Raw genomic sequence first — 22,633 nt, 5'->3', positions numbered from 1 at the left:
ACGACTCAAGAAATCCTATATTCTTATAGTTGCTGAAAGGCCAAATATGTCTATGGTATTACAATATGTTGGTTTCTCTCCTTTGGCAATAACCGATTCCATCATAGGCTGCCGCATTATACAATCGCCATATTATAGGACAGTAAAAACATCATACGCATTTTGTTATCTGAAATAAATAATCTCAAATAAGCACAGCAGCGCCCAGCTATATTAAAATCCATAACATATACAACAAATCCATGGGGATCAACCCTCAAAACACAGGATTTCTTTAAATAAGTACTCTTTTTACAAAAATAACTGATTTTCTTTCAAAGAAAGGAAAATAGAGGAATATTATAATATACAGTGTTGAGACGGACACAATTTATCTCCTAGTTGGGGCTAATCACATCTGTCATATCTAACAGGACAGTATGTGACCCCCAAGTCATTACCATAATTGCGGTACATTGTGCAGTATGCCCTCTACAGGAGGGAAGGGTTAAAACAATATAGCAGTCAATACTACCCTACTGCTTTTTAAAGCAAGATTCTGGTTAAATTAATTTTCTGGTTATGACACATATGGCACAGAGCTAAATCTCCAGTTTCCCCTATTCCTGATGCCTCACACATGCCTATTAGGATGCTGATTTTGGGTAAGGAGACCAACAGCCACTCTTTGCATCACAGTCCATGCTCGGACCATGACACACAAATGCGTGAATTCATCCTCAAAGGAATTGTCCAGGGTTAAAAAAAAACATATATATATACCATATATGGTATTGAAACTTAACTTAATTTACTTTAATGGGGCTGAGCTGCAAGACTAGACACAACTCATAGACAGTTGTGGAACCATCAGGAGGCCTCCACCACAATTGACAGATCCCATTAAAATCAATATTATCTCTCAGAATGAATCGAACTTGATTGCGCTTAACACAATGTATCAGTTTTGTCATTTTTTTCCTGTTGTGTCCTATTTAATGTCTTGTTACAGTCATTGGTGACAAATCTGGGTCTAACCACAATAACCTCTGCTAGGCACTGAAACAGAATGGTGGCAGCGCTAGGAGGTGTTGCTTAATTTTTTTGTGCAACTATGTGGTCAGCCATTGACTATGAATAAAAACATCGAAGGCAAACTGGAGTTGACAAGAAGCATGTCGCTTCTTTTTCCTTGCAACCACATGGTCGGTCACTCACTATAAATTAAAACAAAAAGGCCAACTGGAGCTGACAAGAAGCATGTCACTTCAATCTCCGTGCAACCACATGGTCGGCTATTTACCATAAACGAAGACAGAAAAGGCCAACTGAAGCTGGCACGAAGCATGTCATTTCAATCTCCGTGCAACCACATGGTCGGCTATTTACCATAAACGAAGACAGAAAAGGCCAACTGAAGCTGACAAGAAGCATGTCACTTCAATCTCCGTGCAACCACATGGTCGGCTATTTACCATAAACGAAGACAGAAAAGGCCAACTGCAGCTGACAAGAAGCATGTCATTGCAATCTCCGTGCATCCACATGGTCGACTATTTACCATAAACGAAGACAGAAAAGGCCAACTGAAGCTGACAAGAAGCATGTCACTTCAATCTCTGTGCAACCACATGGTCGGCTATTTACCATAAATGAAGACAGAAAAGGCCAACTGGAGCTGACAAGAAGCATGTCACTTCAATCTCTGTGCAACCACATGGTCGGCTATTTACCATAAATGAAGACAGAAAAGGCCAACTGCAGCTGACAAAAAGCATGTCAGTTCATTATCTATGCAACCACATGGTCGGTCATTGACTATGAATGCAAAGGCCAACTGGAGCCGACAAGAAGCAATGTTGCAATGTGCAATGTGCTTCCTTTATGCCACTTCCAATGATTGGTGGGACCAGTTGGATATTTGAGACCTTCCCAGTGTGATTTTCCACCAATGTTTCTGATGAGAGCTATAAAAATTAAAGATGTCTCCATTCTATTAATGTCTTAATCTAAGTGGCAGCTAGCATTTTACCCCTTCCAACCTATAGTGGGCCTTCTGCATGATACATACCAATTTCCATCAGTCATGCCAACCATATTCTAATACAAGTGTGGTTAAGCCGCGTATAATGATAAACTATGAACCTGAAAAATATCTGTCTCTTAGCTATAAAAACACTGCCCGGTGACAGAACTCTATTCAGTAGACTCAGAATAAAGCTGTGAGTGTTCGGTGGAGTCTAAAAGGAAATATCCAAAAATATCTAAAAAATACACAGATCTCTCACACAATATCTAGCATCATCAGCGATAGACACATATGCATCATATGCGTACAGGTCATGAAAAGCAACATACAATCACGTAAGTAAAGTGTCGCTAATTTCGCCGGTCGCTTTTGATCTGCTTTAATGTCACTTGCAAGCTGTGCCGTATACTATCGCGTTTTCCATTTTAGGACACCATTGCCTCTGACGAGGCAAAGTCCAGGTATGTTGGTGGTCATTCCTTCATCCTGTATATTACCAGCGGAGAGTTCTGTGTCAGGTGTGTATTAGGATAGCCCATAGGATACATAATATTTTCGGCAGCATAAGGCACAATATGATATGAGCACAACTCCTCGTAGTGCAGCGATTGGGAATAACAGCCCTTCACCATGAGCTTCACCCGTTTTCTAGCGTCTGTACTCCTGCTGCTGGGGCTGCCCTTATAGCAGTCATAGTTGTCTTTATCAGCTTCCAGGTGAATCTTCCTGAGCAAGTTATTGATCAGCACTGATCTCCTTAAGTAGATTTCTGGGTCTTCAAGAAAGCGAAGCTTTTCTAGAGACAGTTTGAGGATACAAGAGCGGTCTTCTGGTATCAGGTGCTGGAAAAATAAATATCAAATCAGCACAAATATACTGTAATAAGTAAATAACATTATCAATACCTCAACATAGCAGAAAATTGTCATTGACTTGTCCCAGTACCAGTGTCGGGTCCTACTCCCTTTTCCTGTGCCTGCCTCCCTTGGTTGTAGTTCACACTAAGTTTTATTGTTGTTCACATGTCCTGGCTCCAGTGCCAGGCCCTGCTTCGGTTTCCTATGATCGATTCCTTTTGTTGTAGTTCTGATCAGATTTCACTTTTGCTTACCTCTCTCGGCTCCAGCATCAGGCATTGCACACTTTTCCTATGGCCACCTCAATTTGTTGTTCTCACCAGGTTTTATTGTTGCTCACCTGTCCCGGCTCCAGTGCCAGGCCCTGCTTCGTTTTCCTATGATCGATTCTTTTTGTTGTAGTTCTGATAAGATTTCACTTTTGCTTACCTCTCTCGGCTCCAGCATCAGGCACTGCTCACTTTTCCTATGGCCACCTCCATTTGTTGTTCTCACCAGGTTCTATTGTTGCTCACCTGTCCTGGGTCCAGTGCCGGCCCTGCTTCGTTTTCCTATGATTGACTCCTTTTGTTTTTTGTTGTAGTTCTGATCAGATTTCACTTTTGCTTACCTCTCTTGGCTCCAGCATCGAGCACTGCTCACTTTTCCTATGGCCGCCTCTTTTTGTTGTTCTCACCAGTTTTTATTGTTGCTTACCTGTCCCAGCTTTAGCACCGGGCCTTGTTCTCTTTTTCTGCCTCCTTTTGTTGTAGTTCATGCCCGGTTTTACTGTTGCTCACCTGTCTCGGCTCCAGCACTGGTCCCTGATCCCTTTTCCTTTGGTTATCTCGCTTTGCTGTAGTTTGCCAGGTTACTTTGAAAAACTAGCGTAGACTACAGAAAAAAAAGGTGATCATAGCAAAAGGGCACAAAGCCTGCAGCTGGAGCTGGGACAGCTGAGAAACAGAAATGACATTAATGCTAAGTCGGCAGTAATTGCGCCCATTGTGGTATGATTGATGTAGATGGGTATCAGGTAAGAACATAAAATTTCATGCATACACAATTGTAGCCAGATGTGCTTCCTTCTACTTCATAGGTTCGTGGCACATCTTCTGCAAGCCTGGTGACGTACTGATGAGCTGACAGCTGCGGCAGAGCTGCCTACAGCACAGAAGAGCAAACCAATAGTCCACTATTAGAACATCCACTTAAGGCAGGAGTTACATGTCAGTGTTTCAGGGTCTGCATAATGACAGTGATCTACAGACCAGATGTGGGTTTCCTAACTGAATTCGACAGTCTCAAAGTCTTATATGAATCTGTTGAGTTTGGGTCAGTGAACCCATGATTGGACCATGCATTCCTATCCGTACTCAGACCATGAAACACTGGTGTCTGAATTTCACCTTAGCATGCATACACAGAACCAACCGTGTATACGCAAAATTTCAAGTGCCAATGAAATCATGGTCCATCTATCTCCATTTGCCTCAGAGACTTGGGGGAAGGTAATTCTGTACAAATTCAACAGAAAAAAAATGTGGCAAGCTCCACTGAATTCTGCATGTGGGAAGGTATATTCTCCTACAATCATTGTGTCTAGAAGAGAGTATCTCTAGAAATACAGAATACACTGAAGCCTATGCACTACAGTACAGGCTCTGTGTACACCGCTCTACTGTATGTAAGAGCCATAAGGCTTTATTCATATGTGCATTAATGTGTGAAGTGTGCTCCTTGTGAGTATAGCCTTAGGGCGCCTGCAGATGAGAGCAGCGAAAAATCATCTGAGTTTCATCTAGAAATGTCTTTTTCTAAGTTCGGTCAGATTTCATCCATGGGCAATCCATGTGTCCATTTTTTAAGTCCGCATGATGTCCATGTGCTTTTCACGTGTGATCCGTTTGCACTTGATGATCATTGCCGTTCTCACAGACAATGCAAAAAGTAGTAGACCGCATGTGCCACTAAACGCTCAAACAAATTCCTTCTGGCCCCAGTCTTGGGACCAGGAAAGAACTGGGAATGTTGGTCACCTATCTTGGAGATCAGTTGGATTCTTCTTTAATGCTTAGGGTTTATGATCAAGTGATGGGTGTTCCATTAAAATAATTTTTCTACCCTATGGGAACTTACTTTTGGAAAATACCCCTGGTAATCCTCATGTAAATTTTCTTCTTCTGCATATTTCCTCTTAAAGTAGGCTATTTTCGACGTTGTTGAAATGGATTTGTCTTTCTGGAGATGTGCCTGTCATGGAAATGGAAAACATTGTCAACGTAGTAAGGGAGTTCTCGGATAAAGATCAAAATGTACATACAGTTAGGGCCAGAAATATTTGGATAGTGACACAAGTTTTGTTATTTTAGCTGTTTACAAAAACATGTTCAGAAATACAATTATATATATAATATGGGCTGAAAGTGCACACTCCCAGCTGCAATATGATAGTTTCCACATCCAAATCGGAGAAAGGGTTTAGGAATCATAGCTCTGTAATGCATAGCGTCCTCTTTTTCAAGGGACCAAAAGTAATTGGACAATGGACTCTAAGGGCTGCAATTAACTCTGAAGGCGTCTCCCTCGTTAATCTGTAATCAATGAAGTAGTTAAAAGGTCAGGGGTGGATTCCAGGTGTGTGGTTTTGCATTTGGAAGCTGTTGCTGTGAGCAGACAACATGCGGTCAAAGGAACTCTCAATTGAGGTGAAGCAGAACATCCTGAGGCTGAAAAAAAAGAAAAAATCCATCAGAGAGATAGCAGACATGCTTGGAGTAGCAAAATCAACAGTTGGGTACATTCTGAGAAAAAAGGAATTGACTGGTGAGCTTGGGAACTCAAAAAGGCCTGGGCGTCCACGGATGACAACAGTGGTGGATGATCGCCGCATACTTAATTTGGTGAAGAAGAACCCGTTCACAAGATCAACTGAAGTCCAGAACACTCTCAGTGAAGTAGGTGTATCTGTCTCTAAGTCAACAGTAAAGAGAAGACTCCATGACAGTAAATACAAAGGGTTCACATCTAGATGCAAACCATTCATTAATACCAAAAATAGACAGGCCAGAGTTAAATTTGCAGAAAAACACCTCAAGAAGCCAGCTCAGTTCTGGAAAAGTATTCTATGGCAGATGAGACAAAGATCAACCTGTACCAGAATGATGGGAAGAAAAAAGTTTGGAGAAGAAAGGGAACGGCACATGATCCAAGGCACACCACATCCTCTGTAAAACATGGTGGAGGCAACGTGATGGCATGGGCATGCATGGCTTTCAATGGCACTGGGTCACTTGTGTTTATTGATGACATAAGAGCAGACAAGAGTAGCCGGATGAATTCTGAAGTGTACCGGGATATACTTTCAGCCCAGATTCAGCCAAATGCTGCAAAGTTGATTGGACGGCGCTTCATAGTACAGATGGACAATGACCCCAAGCATACAGCCAAAGCTACCCAGGAGTTCATGAGTGCCAAAAAGTGGAACATTCTGCAATGGCCAAGTCAATCTCCAGATCTAAACCCAATTGAGCATGCATTTCACTTGCTCAAATCCAGACTTAAGACGGAAAGACCCACAAACAAGCAAGACCTGAAGGCTGCGGCTGTAAAGGCCTGGCAAAGCATTAAGAAGGAGGAAACCCAGCGTTTGGTGATGTCCATGGGTTCCAGACTTAAGGCAGTGATTGCCTCCAAAGGATTTGCAACAAAATATTGAAAATAAAAATATTTTGTTTGGGTTATGTTTATTTGTCCAATTACTTTTGACCTCCTAAAATGTGGAGTGTTTGTAAAGAAATGTGTACAATTCCTACATTTTCTATCAGATATTTTTGTTCAACCCTTCAAATTAAACGTTACAATCTGCACTTGAATTCTGTTGTAGAGGTTTCATTTCAAATCCAATGTGGTGGCATGCAGAGCCCAAATCGCGAAAATTGTGTCACTGTCCAAATATTTCTGGCCCTAACTGTAAAAAACAACAATAATCTTTTGGATTAGTCAGTGGAGTACATGGAGGAAACATGGGTTGGACCCAAAGTAAGGATCAAACTGGGGCCTCCTTATTATCATCCAAGCATTGTCTGGAAAAAAAGCATAGTTGTTAAGATTGAAGGGTATCCAAGCAGTCAGACCTCCACTGACCACACATTAATAGCAAATGTTAAAGGTAACCTGTTGGCAAGATGAAACATGCTGACAGGTTCCCTTTAAGGACATACAACCACCAACTAAAAGAAGTCTCCCAAGAAACTCACTGCGGACCTCAAATGAAACCACTAGAGGTCCTCAAAAGCCAACAAAAGGGAAAAAACAGTCAAAAAAAGTCAAATAAAACAGAAAAGTACACATAATTGATGTTTGGAGAAGGTGAAAGGGAGTTAGAGATTTTTTAGTGGCTATATGGACTAGAAACACCACCACATGTCTCCGTGGACATTGTCCAACTGGGATAACCCCTTATAACCCTGTTTTATAGATGAACCCCCACAAGCTGAGATTTTAAAGATCTTGGATGCAATATCACCAAGTATTTGTTTCCCTCTTCCTGATGAGTGGTGTCCCAAGAGTCATGCTGCCATGATGCTAAAGTTCTTAGGAGTAGTCTAAGCGATGGGATGTGATGGTGTTGCGTTTGAGCTTCCTCTATGCATGTCCATTTATCAGGCATTCTTATCTTGTCTATTTTTTTGCATTTTTTCCTTCCATAAAGAGACTTTAACTTATTCTTTTTTTATCATTGTGTACAAGCACTTGCTAGAACATTCCACAGACTTTTACAAGATATCTTTATCTGATCCTAGGATGTCTATATAGTGACACCAAATCAGGTGTTTTTCAAGTGGAAGAAGACAAACTCTATCAAAAAAAAAAAGTCTACATATGAACAGCAGAGTATTATTATTGAAAAGAATAGGAAGAGTCTTTCAAGCATTTTTAGGTGGTTATTAGAGTGTATCCTCTCAAAAAAATAAAATTTAGTTTCAACATAGTCTTGAGTTTCCCCAAAATCGCAAGTTAGCCATGATCTATAGCAGGGGTCCCCAACTCCAGTCCTCAAGGCCCACCAACAGGTCATGTTTTCAGGATTTCCTTTGCATTGCACAGGTGATGCAATTATTACCTGGGCAAGACTAAGGAAATCCTGAAAACATGACATGTTGGTGGGCCTTGAGGACGGGAGTTGGGGACCCCTGATCTATAGGATAGGAGATAACTTGCTGACCGATGGAGGTCCAACAGCTGGAGCCCCAGCGGTCCTGAGATTGTGAATCTGCAGAGCCCCATCTTGAATGCAGCAGAGATATTCATGGCCAGAATCCAACTTTACTCCATTCACTCTCTATACTAGGAATGCCGAGAACGGCGAGTACAGAGCTCCATATTCCGGGAAGTCCTATAGACCATGCATGGTGCAGAGGTTGAACTTGGGCTTCTCTCCTTCACTCAAGACGAGACGGAACTCTGCAGAGCCTGATTCCCAGGATCTAGATCTCTGTTCTCAGTGTCCCTGGATGTCCCGACTCCCGGCAATCTGTCCCCACAGCAATCAACAATTTATTCCCTATGCTATATATGGGGTTTTCTCATATTCTGGCACTTGTGGTGTATGTGCAGTTAGCTGTCTTTCTGCCATGGATTGCGTGGGCATAGAGGCAGTTCCTGTGGAATCACCGTGACTTCACCAAACCTTTTAGTGCCTTCTGTCACTTATATTTTGCTTCATGTCACAAGAGGAACCTACGCAATATTAAGCAGGAGGCTTATTGTCATATTATATATTACATGAAATACAAAGAATATATACGGAGGACTTTACACACAGGTGGCTCCGCACTGGCGGTAAAACCCGAGATACTGCAAAAAAAAATATTGTATTTGCCAGAAGAAAAAAATCAATCTGTTGATTTTGGCTCTGGAATGGGACTTGGTTGAGAACCCACAGTTCAAGAGGAAAATCATGGCACTGCAAACAGTGTACACAGCGCAGAGGACCATCTGGTTTATGGAGCTCTCAGTTGTGTTACTATTAATATTACTATTGGGTGGGAGGTTGATGTGAGTTTTTCTTGCATACTTATCAAATTATTAACGTCAAATTACACTGTAAGGTTGTAAGAAAATAGCAGCTCTGACGTTAACTGGGAACTCCTGGAAACCTCCATTCTCTGGATAGATGGGGATCCCAGCAGAAATTCCCAGAATCAGTGACGTACTGCCAATGGTGGCAGGCCACACAGTTGCTATGGCCGTCATTGCACGTTCAACTGTATTGCATCCTGAATGCAGATAAAGTTGAAAGCAATGAGCAATCAGCGTGATGACATCACTACATGGCGCCCGTTGCGCTGAGATGTGCGGCGCTTCTACTGCTCGCTGCAAAGACTAGAGGGAACAAGGAGAAGTGCACTAATATGGAGGACTTTGGGGAGTGCATTATATTAATATGGAGCACTATGGGGAGTGCATTATACTAAATGGAGGACTATGGGGAGTGCATTATACTATATGGAGGACTATGGGGAGTGCATTATACTATATGGAGCACTATGGGGAGTGCATTATACTAATATGGAGCACTATGAGGAGTGCATTATACTAAATGGAGGACTATGGGGAGTGCATTATACTATATGGAGGACTATGGGGAGTGCATTATACAATATGTAGGACTATGGGGAGTGCATTATACAATATGGAGGACTATGGGGAGTGCATTATACTATATGGAGCACTATGGGGAGTGCATTATACTATATGGAGCACTATGGGGAGTGCATTATACTATATGGAGGACTATGGGGAGTGCATTATACTATATGGAGCACTATGGGGAGTGCATTATACTATATGGAGGACTATGTGGAGTGCATTATACTATATGGAGGACTATGGGGAGTGCATTACCCTATATAGAGGACTATAGGGAGTGCATTATACTGTATTGAGAAGTATAAGGAATGCATTATACTATACAGAGGACTATGGGGAGTGGATTATACAGTATGGAGGAGTATAAGGAGTGCATTTTACTACACGGAGGACTATGCAGAGTGCATTATACTGTACGGAGGTCTATGGGAGTGCATTATACTATATGGAGGACTAAGGCAGTGTATTATACTATACAGAGGACTATGGGGAGTGCATTATACTATATGAAGGACTATGGGGCCCGTTATACTAAATGGAGGTCTATGTGGGGGCCATTATAATAATTGCAGGACTATGTGGGAGCTTTTATACTTTATGGAGGTCTATGTGGGGGCCATTATGCTGTATGCAAGCAATTATGGGGTCCACCATACAGTGTGGAAAGCTGTGTGGAAGTCATTATACTGTTTGGAGGGCTTGTAGGGGCCAGTATACAGTGTGATGAGGTGTGGTGCCATTATACTGCATGTAAGTCCATTATACTACATGGAGGACTGTGTGGGGATCACAGTTCTTGGATCATACTGTATTGGGGTCACCATACAGTGTACAGGGTACACTAGGGTCATCATACTGTGCATGTGGAGGGTCCTGTGGAGGAATTCACTGTGGGGGTATTTTACAGTGTTTGTGGAGCACTTTTGTTCACATCATACTTTATGGGTGCAATGAAGGAATCTATACTTTATGGGTGCAATGAAGGAATCTAGGGCTTTAGTAGGAGGAAAATTAATTTGTAAAGGCTGCAAAGTTGTGAGATATGCTCTTCTTTGACCCCGCCAAAATTTTTAGAACATGTGCTAGGGGGCCCATGATTTCTATGTACGTCCCCGCCCTAAATTTATATATGCAGAGCCAGTATGGTCCATGCTATTTATTTATTAATTTTACTCCCTTATACAATGCAATTAATTCCACAGTGCTTTACATAAATTATTATCATCACTGTCCACATTGGGACTCATAACCTAATTTCCCTATCAGTATGTCTTCGGCGTGTGGGAGGAAACCCACGCCAACACGTGGAGAACATACAGGCTCCTGGCAGATGTTGTCCTTGGTGGGATTTGAACTCAAGACCCCAGCGCTGCAAGTGTTGTACAAATTGGCATAGAAGAAAGGAAGGCAATTTCTGAATTTCATGCAATGAGAAGGAATAGGCAGTGTTCCTAAATTAACTTATAAACATTGGCCAGGATAATTAGGGAATATCTCTCCTGGGGGTTGTGTGTTTACAGACACCTAGAAATACAGGATATTCTCATTGGGAAAGGCTATGTATCCAGGGTACAGGTTCAGCATTAGAGAAGAATTTGGTAGAATTAAAACCAGGCTAACTTGTAGATATTTACTATTACACAATGTATATGAACACATATTCTGATTCAAGAGATGATAATAGAATTGGAGAAAACCTGTTTCTAGTATATACTCCCTTAAAGGGACACTGTCACCTGAATTTGGAGGGAACAATCTTCAGCCATGGAGGCGGGGTTTTGGGGTTTTTGATTTACCCTTTCCTTACCCGCTGGCTGCATGCTAGCTGCAATATTGGAATGAAGTTCATTCTCTGTCCTCCATAGTACACGCCTGCGCAAGGAAAGATTGCCTTGTGCAGGCATGTACTACGGAGGACAGAGAATGAACTTCAATCCAATATTGCAGCCAGCATGCAGCCAGTGGGTAAGGAAAGGGTGAATCAAACACCCGAAAACTCCGCCCATATGACCCAAAACCAGTCCCGCCAAATTCAGGTGACAGTGTCCCTTTAAAGGAAACCTGTCATGTTGAAAATGGTATCGGCACTGCATGCCAGATGTAATAGGGCAGGTGAAGCTGGTATATATTTATAGGTAAAGACACAATATAACTTGTATTTTATTCACTCATATCCCTGGTGTATGCAGCATGTGAGTCCAGTGAGCGGTTCTGCTGAGTGGTTGACAGAGCTAGCTATCAATCACTACGAGGACCGACCACTGGACTCATATGCTCCAAAATACAGGGAATTTATTGAGTAAAATGCAAGTTAGGCCGGCGTCACACACAGCGTAAAACAATACGGTCCGTATATTACGGCCGTAATACGCTGAAAAGTCCCGAAAAAAGTGGTCCGTAGCTCCTCCGTAGGCAGGGTGTGTCAGCGTTTTTTGCGCATGGCATCCTCCGTATGTAATCCGTATGGCATCCGTACTGCGTGGTTTTCTCGCAGGCTAGCAAAACCAACATACCGCTATAGAAGTGATCCATGTGTCCCAAAAAGAAAAGAAAATATATATATACTGTCTATATATATATATATATATATATATATATATATATATATATATATATATATATATATATATATATGTCAGTAGACACATATATTAGAGAGAAAAGCCGGTAATTCAGTGCGGTGTACAGTAAAATCACACTGACAGCTTACAGTAGAATAGGTAGAATAAATGTGTACACAAAGAATAGGTATATATATATATATATATATATATATATATATATATGTCAGTGAGACACATATATGTATATATATTAATACTTATTCCAGCGCTATACAGCTTGAAAGCCGGTAATTCAATTACCGGCTTTTTCCTTCTCCTTCCTAAAACCCGACATGATTTGAGACATGGTTTACATACAGTAAACCATGTCTTCTCTCCATTTTTTTTGCAGATTCCACACTACTAATGTCAGTAGTGTGTATCTGCAAAATTTGGCCGTTCTAGCTCTTAAAATAAAGGGTTAAATGGCGGAAAAAATTGGCGTGGGCTCCCGCGCAATTTTCTCCGCCAGAGTAGTAAAGCCAGTGACTGAGGGCAGATATTAATAGCCTGGAGAGGGTCCACGGTTATTGGCCCCCCCCTGGCTAAAAATATCTGCCCCCAGCCACCCCAGAAAAGGCACATCTGGAAGATGCGCCTATTCTGGCACTTGGCCACTCTCTTCCCATTCCCGTGTAGCGGTGGGATATGGGGTAATGAAGGGTTAATGCCACCTTGCTATTGTAAGGTGACATTAAGCCTAATTAATAATGGAGAGGCGTCAATTATGACACCTATCCATTATTAATCCAATACTAGTAAAGGGTTAAATAAAACACAAACACATTTTTTAAAATTATTTTAATGAAATAAAAACAATGGTTGTTGCAGTATTTTATTCAACGCCCAATCCAGTCACTGAAGACCCTCGTTCTGTGAGTAAAAAAACATAATAAACCAACAATATACTTACCCTCCGCAGATCTGTAACGTCCAACGATGTAAATCCTTCTGAAGGGGTTAAAACATTTTGCAGCAAGGAGCTGTGCTAATGCAGGCTGCTCCTCGCTGCAAAACCCCAGGGAATGAGGCTAAAAATAGATCAATGATCTATATTTAGCTTCATTTGCGGTGAGGCGCCCTCTGCTGGCTGTTCATAGATCGTGGGAAATTACCTAGAAAGCTCCCTGGCTTTCTAGGTAATTTCCCACGATCTATGAACAGCCAGCAGAGGGCGCCTCACCGCAAATGAAGCTAAATATAGATCATTGATCTATTTTTAGCCTCATTCCCTGGGGTTTTGCAGCGAGGAGCAGCGTGCATTAGCACAGCTCCTTGCTGCAAAATGTTTTAACCCCTTCAGAAGGATTTACATCGTTGGACGTTACAGATCTGCGGAGGGTAAGTATATTGTTGGTTTATTATGTTTTTTTACTCACAGAACGAGGGTCTTCAGTGACTGGATTGGGCGTTGAATAAAATACTGCAACAACCATTGTTTTTATTTCATTAAAATAATTTTAAAAAATGTGTTTGTGTTTTATTTAACCCTTTACTAGTATTGGATTAATAATGGATAGGTGTCATAATTGACGCCTCTCCATTATTAATTAGGCTTAATGTCACCTTACAATAGCAAGGTGGCATTAACCCTTCATTACCCCATATCCCACCGCTACACGGGAATGGGAAGAGAGTGGCCAAGTGCCAGAATAGGCGCATCTTCCAGATGTGCCTTTTCTGGGGTGGCTGGGGGCAGATATTTTTAGCCAGGGGGGGGGCCAATAACCGTGGACCCTCTCCAGGCTATTAATATCTGCCCTCAGTCACTGGCTTTACTACTCTGGCGGAGAAAATTGCGCGGGAGCCCACGCCAATTTTTTCCGCCATTTAACCCTTTATTTTAAGAGCTAGAACGGCCAAATTTTGCAGATACACACTACTGACATTAGTAGTGTGGAATCTGCAAAAAAAATGGAGAGAAGACATGGTTTACTGTATGTAAACCATGTCTCAAATCATGTCGGGTTTTAGGAAGGAGAAGGAAAAAGCCGGTAATTGAATTACCGGCTTTCAAGCTGTCTAGCGCTGGAATAAATATTAATATATATACATATATGTGTCTAATGACATATATATATATATACCTATTCTATGTGTACACATTTATTCTACCTATTCTACTGTAAGCTGTCAGTGTGATTTTACTGTACACCGCACTGAATTACCGGCTTTTCTCTCTAACAGCGCTGCGTATTTCTCGCAAGTCACACTGCTTGTCCGTGTGTAATCCGTATTTTTCACGCTTCCATAGACTTTCATTGGCGTATTTCTTGCGCAGTACGGTGACAAACGCAGCATGCTGCGATTTTGTACGGCCGTAGAAAGCCGTATAATACTGATCAGTAAAATACGGCAAATAGGAGCAGGGGCATAGAGAATAATTGTGCCGTATTTTTTGCGAGTCTTACGGACGTAGATTCTGCGCTCTTACGTCCGTAAAACTCGCATGTGTGACGGCGGCCTTATACTAAATGCTTTCCCACAAACCCATATATCATTCTGCTCAGCTCTTCCTGCTCTATAACACGCTCTCTACAGATCAGATTGCATATACATTGGGACAGGTTTCCTTTAAGAAATGGTCCTACCAACATCGTGCTGAAGGTGAACCAATGTGCCAACTTATGGGCCCCTTTGATTCTTCAGCACTTCCTGGCCTCGTCAGAATCTGAGCTTAACGTATATCCACCTCTCAGCCCATTTCATGTTATTAACATGATTACTATAATATAAAGATGTTTATAGGACAGACCAAAGGTTTTCATATATTTAATCAATGCAAAATATTACTGCTCTAAAGAATTTTTTGAAATATTAAATGTACTTTAGTGTTGTGCTTTTTATTTTTGTTATATTTATTTATTTTACTCACTTATGTAGCGCCATTAATTCCGCAGCACTTTACAGACATTATCATCACTGTCCCCATTGGGGCTCACTATCTAGATTCCTCATCAGTATGTCTTTGGAATGTGGGAGGAAACCGGAGAACCCGGAGGAAACCCACGCAAACACAGGGAGAACATACAAACTCCTTGCAATGTCCTTGGTGGGATTAGAACCCAGGACCCCAGGGCTGCAAAGAGACAGTGCTAACCACTGAGCCACCGTGCTGTTATATAAAAACAATCTTGAAATCCTACAACATGTATAGTTAAAAACACAACCGAAACATAAAAAACACACATCAAGAAAAAACAATGAAAAAATTATAGAAAAAAAAAACCTCATGTAAAAACGCCAGCTATGGACAAGAAATCAATGGTGGGCCAATGGGAAGGCTGTTTTTGTTCTATATGGGATACATACACATGTATATATAAATACCCTAATTTTTCCTGCGGAGCAAAGGGATTTCAGGTCCCCCACAAGGGGCACGACAAAACAAATGCCGCAGCTTAAATTATTGAGCAGTTGGTGGTGGAGGGTCTTAAGATGTGGACCCTCACTGATCTACAGTACAAGTTAGGCCTCTTTCACACTTCAGTTATTTGGCGTCAGTCTAAAACCGCCATTTTCCTCAAATAAGTTAGCATGGGGGAAGATGTTACAAATATAAAGAGAAATTCCCTTCAACAGCCATTGATCTGTACATTTTATTGAAATCTAAGGCAAAATCTGATCTGAGTTGCACCTTTTTGCAGGGGCAAATTTTGCCCTGTAATACTCCAAAATATAGACGTTTTCCATGCATCATATTAGTGCTTGGCTGTATATGAAGTATTTTACAGACTGAAATTTTCCTCTTGAAGCCCTGAAATCATGGGAAACCTGTGATATATCCAGCCTCAGCTAGAGAAAATGTGGCTAGAATGTAATACGATGTTCTACACTGAATTGTATTCACTTATAATTTGGAAGAAAAATGCATCTTCGGATGAGCCTACAATGGACTTCTAGGGTTTTACCAGGTTTGATTCAGCCTCACAAATCATTGGATCTTTCTAATAATGATATATTGTATTAAAAAGATGTTTCTTCTTTCCTGGACCCCTAACAAAAAATCTACAACAGTTCCCCGACACCACCAACCATGTGGTAGAGGACGGAGTACCAGAAGGAAAGTGCGGCTGCTACCTCTGCACCCAATACACCTAGTAATATTTTCGAAAAATTGCCATTAATGGCAGTCTATAAAAGCGACTCCAATAATGCAGACGGATTCAGAATCTGACACACAGACGCTTTGCAGATCATTCCACGTGCAGGCGAGTAATGAAGCGAATGACCCACCTGAAAGTTACAGTTCACTCTGCAGCACGACAGGCACAGAAATCCTCAATGGTCCCTCTTAGCCATTTGCATCGACAGGTAAACATTTCTTTAAAAGCTCGCCTGCTGAGAATAAAAAAATGAGGTAACTGCAGATACTATATTAAACCAGATCGGAAAATGGTGATGCAACCGCCGCCATGTGACAGCAGGATAACAGCAATGAGCTGTGAAGCCGGTCCCTACCTGTGAACTAGCGTAGGTAATGACTGCTCAGTCACATGTGCGAATTATCACTGAAAACAACACTTACATTGGAATTATTACTTTAGTAGATCATCAGCTCAAAATAGCTCGAAATACCCATAAATGTATAAATTAAGAAGATCGGACAGCAAAAATAAACAAACTCCTATAATCAAATGTCCATTCTCACACCACTTCCCTGGTAGAGAAAGAGGAGGAACCTGAAACCTTTGAATTTTGCACCCCTCCTGATTTGTGGTTAGTGCTCCCGTGAGACCTCCTTATTATGAGGCCAGATGGGAACTTGTTTATTCATTGTATTTTCCTCTTCACTACTGAAACAAAAATGGCACATTTTGATTGGTTTCTAACAGAAGGAACCGCCCATGAGGAACAGGGAAAAGTCAACAAACCATCTTTTTCCTGTGAGGTTTGCTGTGGAGCTTCCTCCCGATTAATTTTACCACCCACCCCCTCATGAGATGAGGAGGAATAGGTACTAAGGTCGTATTTACTATAGACAGAGTGCTTGTGGCTGCTATAGGGGCCCCAGGAAAGTAGGAGCCCATGCAAATAGGTGGCATTTTAAGGATACTTAAAAAACCCATTCAAATAAATGGTTTCTGTAATTGAATATTTTATTTCCATTTCTATGCTCCTTAAACTGATCAAATAAATGAGAAACAAAAATGGACACGTGAACATAGCCTAACGAGTTGGACACCAAAGAAGGCTACTTTAGTGAAAGGAAAACTGGGCCTGGGAAACAGACATCCAATGTTAACGTATGTAATATGGCTACTTTTCACATTACCGCCAGTCTGTGTAGGAAAGAAAATCGCAGCTTGTGCGAGCATGGTCCGAATTACCGACCAAAATGCCGCGTGTAAATTGCAGGCGGCTCCTGCACCCGTCCGCAGTGTGAACTGACACATAGAATTGCAAGTGACGCCAGTCATGTCTCTATGTGCAGATGTCATCCATTTCTTACACATCAAGTATTAAAAAAATGTCCCCCGCCCAAAAAAAAAAAAAAGCTGTGCAGGCCCATAACTGATCCAAAAAATGGTAATCACTTGGGACACGTGAGCAGGTCCTTACTGGTGTCAGATTGCAGATTACATACACAGAGCTGTATAATAAGTGCGCTGCGTGTATTTATAGAGACGTTTTATTACACAGCCGGGTTTGCTTAGGTTCTAGCCATCCATGAACTTAGCAACCCCGGTGTGAACTGAATCTACCAGCAGCTGTGCAAATGACTGTATCTTGATAAAGCTCCATAGTCCAAGCGATAAAGTCCCAATGAATGGAAGAAGGCCCTGGTACAAATTTAACCCCTTAGTTCAGATAGTTCTAGCGCCCATAGTTTGTGTGTATGTACCATATATATATATATATATATATATATATACATATATATGTGTAATAAATATATATTTGCAAATTGTCTCTTCAGAGAAGAAGAGGACTAGAACTTTAGTGCCACCTATTGGAAGTAGCAATCCTAAAATCCAGTGTTGACCCTCTGACGAGCCTCGTCACATGACTTAGGATAATAGCCAAAACCAAATTTTCTATTTGCAGACACTGTGTTCCGGGGTACTGCCCCTCGTCAGTGCAAAGTGTGAGATGTGGTTTGGCTGGGATCGTTTCTCCTTGGGGAGAGTGACATGTCAAGCCTGAGGAGACGTCATTTCCCAGAGGAGCATTCCAAGGCTTAAAAGTCTCCTCACCTTGGCATGTCAAGCTTGACATATCACTCTCCTGCAAGGCTTTACTACATAAATGTGAAGACCAATTAATTCCTCGTAATCAAAGTTAAAGGGATATTACACAACTAAAATATAATACGTTATATAATGAAAATTTCTGTAATTTTCGGTAATATTTTGGATTTTCTGTAATCTGCCTTGGTATCAAATCATCACAGTATTTTTTTTTTAAAGATCTCTACCCACTGTCATTGAATGATGATTGTGTACTGACAGAGGATAAAAGTCTCTCCGGGTCATGTAATGGATGCACAGGCGCAGCACTTGTGAAACGATCTGAGGGCATTCATGATCATCGTTGCGATTTTGGGTCGCAATGCATGGACAACTGCTGTCACGCTCAGGTCTGTAGACGCGCGGCCACTCCATGCGTTCCAATCTGGGATTGGACTGACGATTACGGATGTCTGTAGGAGCCCTAAGGATACCTTCCCACAATGAGTTTTTGGTGAGTTTTTTTACACTGGGTATTTTCGAAAAAATCAAAGTAACCAATTTTACTCAATGAGTGCCGAAAATCTGCTACATCAAAAACTCACCAATAGTTGCTTTTTTTTTTTTAGGTTTTTTTTTTGCCTTTTGTATGCAAATTTTCAGCTGCGTATTACAGTACCAGCAAAGTCTGAGATTTCAGAAATCTCATGCACCTAGCTTCGTTTTTTTTTGTCATCAGTATTTTGTGCAATACCTTGTTTTTTTGCAAAATGCAGCATGTCACTTCTTTCGGCTTTGTTGAAAAAAACACTGCAAAAACACAGGTATCAGATTTTGCTGCTTTTTTGGTAGAATCAGATTTTTTTTTATGCACTAAGCTTTATCAGTATACACTAGAAACAATTGTACGCGGAAAAAAACGCAGCAAAAACGCAAGAAAAAGTAAGCAAAGCCTACTTTTTTGAAGCAAGTTTCTTCCTGCCTAAAGAGCAGGTTTTGCCTGCGGAAAAAAACGCATCAAAAAAGCAATGTGTGAACATAACGGTACAGTTCACTGAAAGGAGCGATGTGTATGCGTGATCATCACATGACCACAACAGATTTTTAAAGGGACACTGTCACCTGAATTTGGAGGGAACAATCTTTAGCCATGGAGGCGGGGTTTTTGGGTGTTTGATTCACCCTTTCCTTACCCGTTGGCTGCATGCTGGCTGCAATATTGGATTGAAGTTCATTCTCTGTCCTCCATAGTACACGCCTGTGCAAGGCAAGATTACCTTGTGCAGGCATGTAATACGGAGGACAGAGAATGAACTTCAATCCAATATTGCAGCCAGCATGCAGCCAGCGGGTAAGGAAAGGGTGAATCAAAAAACCCCAAACCCCGCCTCCATGGCTGAAGATTGTTCCCTCCAAATTCAGGTGACAGTGTCCCTTTAAGGGCTGCAAGCAGAGCTCTTGAAAGCTGAGGAAGTGATACTTACCCAATGATCCTACAGGTGAAGATACTGCTTTTCTGCACCAAAATACTCAATAGCAATCTGCTATTATTTTTGCTTTTTTTATGCACTTTTTTTCTTTCATGCAGTGTTTTTTTAATGCAGAAAAACAGGACTATAACATTAAAAATAAAATTACATTTTTTTCAGGCTCCTAATAGAAGCTTTTTTTGCTTGAACTGTTAAATGTTGAAGATCTTCTGAACACAAAAAATTAACAAAAAATGCAGTTTTATGGCATGTTGGATCAGGTTAGTTCATTGAAAAATTACTCAACACCCATCATGGCCAAATATGGATGAAGAAGTGGTAAAGGGCTGCCGCACCCCCCAGTACTGCTTAGACTGGCATGAAAAATCCGACTTGGTCAAACTCCCAGTGCCAACCCACTCTCGTTTTATAATGGGTATGGATAATTTTAGAGGATCATCCACAGGATTTGAGGACAGTCACTAATGTGCAAAGAGTCTGGGGGGAGATGCAGAGACTAGAAGTCACAGTGATCCATTCTGGGGGATTTGTAGCTATAACTGGAAGGCGCATGATCAGAGATCTCCCATTTAGGCATTTAGTTCAAACTGCCCGACTCCTTAGTTATTTCCAAAGATGGAAGAAAAGAAGAAAATTGGCCAGTCATATCCATTCTAGCAGACGGGAGCGACAATTAATAAGTGGAAAATCACAAATATGCTAAATACATTGGTAAAGGGCACCTATAACCATTTTTATGTACAGCTGCTGCAGAACATCTTTTTGTCGGAATAGGTTGGGGGGAGGTGAAAACTACTCAAGGAGAAACTTATACATTCTGCATCATTGCTAAAGGAAGGGGGAAAAGTCATATTATTATCAGTGGCAACTATTCTCCCACTGGTCATTAAATGTATGTGAACTTAAGAGAGAAATCGATGTTAATCACCTGCTGTCCATCTTCTGAAAATAAACCATATTAAATGGGGACATTAAAGAAGCTCTTCAGCAGCTGAACCAACGCTAACTGGAGGATAAAAGTAGCAAGGGCAACTACTCTTCCAAAAAAAGATTAAATATATGTGACATTTGATGCAGAATACCTGCTGTCCGTTGTAAGAAAGTAAGCATATTTAAATGGAGACATTAAAGAAGTTCTACAGCAGCTGTAACGGTACCTAAGTAAGGACTAAACTAAAGGTACTAAGAGACAGAATATTAGCAGGGGGCATTGGACAGCAATACTTCTTCCAAAGGGGATTCAAGCCAAGTGACATTTAAGTCAATTACCTGCTTTCTATCTTCTGAAAATAAGTCTGACTAAATGCGCTTTAAAGAAATTCTGCAGCAGCTGTAACAGTACTAAAGGAAGGGCGAAAGGCAGATTATTAGCAGGGGCAACTATTCTCCCACTGGGCATTAAAGATAAGTAACATTTGCATCAAACACCTGCTGTCCATCTTCTGAACATAAGAAAATGCCCTTAAAGAAGTTCTGCAGCAGACTTATTAGCGAGGGCACGTAATCTTCCAAAGGATATTAAGTATATGTGACATTAGACCACATCAACTACCTGCTGTCCACTTTCTGAAAATTGAATGGGGGCATTAAAGAAGTTCTGCAGCAGCTGTATTAGTGTAGACTTATTGCAGACCTGGACTATATTTATGATATAGATGGGCATCAATCAAACTGGGCACTTGCAATGGCCACACAAGTTAGGGGGCAGCAAGGAGTGGGAGTAGCAGTGCCCATGGGGCATTACCTGTTCTGTGGGCTCCTCTGCCAGCTCCTAGGAGACCCGTCCTCTCATCTCCCCAGCACTCACACGTGTCTCCTGGCTGCGATGCCTCCAGCTTCAGCCGCCGCTGCACGCTGTCTGCCCCTGCCAGCTGATTGGTCCAGGAGGAGGAGCTGCTGCTACAAGGTTGCTAAGCTGCGCTCATTCCAAGCGTTGCTAAGTAACGGTGACGCTCAGCGCATCCCAAGAGCATCTTCAGCAGCGAGGACCCGAGCGGTGGAGCAGGAGACATCATGCACATTGCCGTCAGATGCTGGGCTGCAGAAGAAACACATCCAGAAGAGCGTAGGAGGCGTTATCCCCAGAGGCTTAGAGGATTTGTCTTCTCTCACAAGATAGTCCCAGGTTTTGCCAAGTTTCACTTGTGTGCAGCCTTCACAGCTGCCTTATGGCTTCCAGAGCTCTCGGTGAGTCACAGCCCCGGTGTCAGGAGTCTGATCGTTTCTTTATACACATTGTTAGCGGCTGGGGACAGTGGAAGACTTGTCATTCCAAGGCAGAATGGGAGAAAAAGAGCAAAAACCTACACAAATATGTCACCGCGATGTCTGGGAAAAAAAGTACACTCCTAAAAGGGCTCCGAGCATGGAGTATGAAGAAAAGTATAGGATACACGTCTAATCATTGATAACAGGGCTTTCATTCCGTCCCATTGCTCCACAGTGTATAATATCCAACACCTCCCCCCCAGTGTATAACAACATCTGGCCTCTCACCCCCCGGTGTATAACATCCAGCCCCATTGCCCCCCGGTATATAACATCTGGCCACTCAACCCCCCCCTCCCCCCCCCCCCCCCCCCCGGTTTATAACATCCAGCCCCATTGCCCCCTGGTGTATAACATCTGGCCTCTCACCCCCCGGTATATACAGTGGGGCAAAAAAGTATTTAGTCAGTCAGCAATAGTGCAAGTTCCACCACTTAAAAAGATGAGAGGCGTCTGTAATTTACATCATAGGTAGACCTCAACTATGGGAGACAAACTGAGAAAAAAAAATCCAGAAAATCACATTGTCTGTTTTTTTAACATTTTATTTGCATATTATGGTGGAAAATAAGTATTTGGTCAGAAACAAAATTTCATCTCAATA

The 22,633-nt window shown here is 41.7% G+C and overlaps 1 long non-coding RNA gene across 1 annotated transcript; it reads right to left on the bottom strand.

Moving 5' to 3' along the window:
- On the bottom strand, positions 1-21,894 carry LOC138644879 (uncharacterized). Its single transcript, XR_011314677.1, has 4 exons — positions 21,506-21,894; positions 16,338-16,442; positions 4,984-5,097; positions 1-2,850 (listed from the first exon to the last, which is right to left on the bottom strand). It is a non-coding gene; the product is annotated as an uncharacterized lncRNA (long non-coding RNA).
- Between the last annotated feature and the right edge of the window lie 739 nt (positions 21,895-22,633).

This window comes from Ranitomeya imitator, chromosome 1 (assembly GCF_032444005.1).
Source record: "Ranitomeya imitator isolate aRanImi1 chromosome 1, aRanImi1.pri, whole genome shotgun sequence".
Taxonomy (NCBI): Eukaryota; Metazoa; Chordata; class Amphibia; order Anura; family Dendrobatidae; genus Ranitomeya; species Ranitomeya imitator.
The sequence above is the reverse complement of the archived record's forward strand: the minus strand, read 5'-3'. Positions and strand labels throughout refer to the sequence as shown.